Below are 2,964 nucleotides of genomic sequence, written 5' to 3' on the forward strand. Positions count from 1 at the left end.
GAAAGCATCTTGCATCTCACAGGATTCTGTCCTGAAAACGGAAGCATGTGCAAAAGTCTGTGTGAACACATCAACAGAAAGCGCTTTGCATAACTCTATAGGAGAACACTGTTGCGACACCGTGTCTCAACTCACAACTTCTGTCGTGAAGATGGAAGCTATGGGAAGAGTGCTGGGGAGCCTGAAACGAAAGTGCCGTCTCCTAAATTCTGACAACCTAATCTGTACAGAGAGCCTACAATACCGAACCCACCTCCTGAAGAATGAATCAACCTGGGTTTTCTTCCTTGTGCGCTGAACCTTAGGGAAAGTGCCCTCCACTTAATAGTAGGTGAGAACACTGCATAGATAGCATGTTACAACCCACAACTTCTGTCATGAAGATGGAAACATGTGCAACGTTGTGCTGAAAGCACAAGGAAAGGGGCAGAGACGTAGCTTCAAGAAAGTAGTGTACCGAATCCATCCTTCAAGACACGTCTTCTTCCATATAGTTGGAAGCATTCTTAGAAGAGCATGTCTCAGCATAAGGAATTTATGGTGCGCTTAACCTTAGGAAAGATCTCCATCGAAAAGCATCTGAAACTCACATTTTCTCTCATGCAGATGAACGCATGGGCTATAGGGTGAAGGAACGCGTAAAGATGTGCCATTTACTAAACTATGAGCACCAAGGCTCTGTAGAGAGAAGGCCACTTAAAACATCCTGATCCATGAAGGGAGAAGCTTTTTCAAATATCAGTGTTGAACGGAAAGAGAAGTGCCTTAACCTTAAGAGGAAGAAAGAGCACCATCTAGAGACAAAGTTCCAAATCACATCTACCTTCAAAACGATGGTATAATTCTCAGTAGTGTGTATGTAAACCTAAGGAACGTGCTGTATGCTTAAAGAAGAACACCCTTTTGAAAGGTCTTCCAACTCACAGCTTCGGGACGGAAGAGGGAAGTAATTGCAGAAGTGTGAGAGAAAACATAAGGAGAGGTTAATTCTAAGTAATGGAGAGAACCAAGACTTTTGATAGAAGAGCAACATCATTCTCACATCGTGACCCATGAATATACACGCGGTTCCAAACAAGTGCATTGAACCTTGAGGAAACTGAAATAGACGTAACTCTCAGTAGGAACAGGGTATGCAAAGTGTCGTCCAAATCGCATCGTCTGTCTTGATGATGAAAGCCTGTTTCACATTGTGAATGGAAGCATAAGGAAAGGGCCATGAGCCAATCTTTAAGACTGAACATTGTAGCGAAGCCGTCTTTCAGGTCACGTCTTTGGTCGTGAAGATGAAAGCGTTTGCCAGAGGTATAAGAAAACATAAGGAAAGTGCCCTAGACTGAAGTCGAAGAAAGAACACCAGAGAGAAAGCATCTTGCATCTCACAGGATTCTGTCCTGAAAATGAAAGCATGTGCAAACGTCTGTGTGAATACATCAACCGAAAGCGCTTTGCTTAACTCTATAGAAGAACACTGTTGAGACACCATGTCTCAACTCACAACTTCTGTCGTGAAGATGGAAGCTATGGGAAGAGTGCGGGGGAGCCTGAAACGAAAGTGCCGTCTCCTAAATTCTGACAACGGAATCTGTGCAGAGAGCATACAATACGAAACCCACCTCCTAAGGAATGAATCAACCTGGGTTTTCTTCCTTGAGCGCTGAACCTTAAGGATCATGCCATTCACTTAATACTAGGTGAGAACAGTAGACAGATAGCATCTTACAATCCACAACTTCTGTCATGAAGACGGAAACGTTTGCAACGTTGTGCTGAAGGCATAAGGAAAGTGGCAGAGACGTAGCTTCAAGAAAGTAGTGTACCGAATCCATCCTTCAAGACACGCCTTCTTTCATGAAGTTGGAAGCATTCTTAGAATTTCGTGTCTAAGCAATAGGAATTTATGGTGCACTTAACCGTAGGAATGTCCTTCATCGAAAATCATCTGAAACTCACATCTTCTCTCATGCAGATGGAGGCATGGGTTACAGGGTGAAGGAACGTGTAAAGATGTGCCATTTACTAAAGTATGAGCACCAAGCCTCTGTAGAGAGAATGCCACTTCAAACATGCTGATGCATGAAGAGAGAAGCTTTTTCAAATATCAGTGTTGAACGGAAAGAGAACTGCCTTACGCTTAAGAGGAAGAAAGAGCACCATCTAGGGACAACCTTCCAAATCACATCTACCTTTAAGAAGATGGTGTAATTCCCAGTAGTGTGTATGCAAACCTAAGGAACGTGCTGTATGCTTAAAGATGAACACCCTTTGGAAAGGTCTTCCAACTCACAGCTTCGGGACGGAAGAGGGAAGTAATTGCAGAAGTGTGAGAGAAAACATAAGGAGAGGTTGAATCTAAGTAATGGAGAGAACCAAGACTTTTGAGAGAAGAGCAACATCATTCTCACATCGTGACCCATGAATATACACGCGGTTCCAAACAAGTGCATTGAACCTTAAGGAAACTGAAATAGACGTAACTCTCAGTAAGAACAGGGTATGCAAAGTGTCGTCCAAATCGCATCGTCTGTCTTGATGATGAAAGCCTGTTTCACATTGTGAATGGAAGCATAAGGAAAGGGCCATGAACCAATCTTTAAGACAGAACATGGTAGAGAAGCTGCCTTTCAGGTCACGTCTTTGGTCGTGAAGATGAAAGCGTTTGCCAGAGGTATAAGAAAACATAAGGAAAGTGCCTAGACTGAAGTCGAAGAAAGAACACCAGAGAGAAAGCATCTTGCATCTCACAGGATTCTGTCCTGAAAATGAAACCATGTGCAAACGTCTGTGAACACATCAACAGAAAGCGCTTTGCTTAACTCTATAGAAGAACACTGTTGAGACACCATGTCTCAACTCACAACTTCTGTCGAGAAGATGGAAGCTATGGGAAGATGGGGGAGCCTGAAAAGAAAGTGCCATCTCCTAAATTCTGACAACTGAATCTGTGCAGAGAGCATACAATAC

This window comes from Ursus maritimus (assembly GCF_017311325.1).
Source record: "Ursus maritimus isolate PB19 chromosome X unlocalized genomic scaffold, ASM1731132v1 scaffold_X1, whole genome shotgun sequence".
Taxonomy (NCBI): domain Eukaryota; kingdom Metazoa; phylum Chordata; class Mammalia; order Carnivora; family Ursidae; genus Ursus; species Ursus maritimus.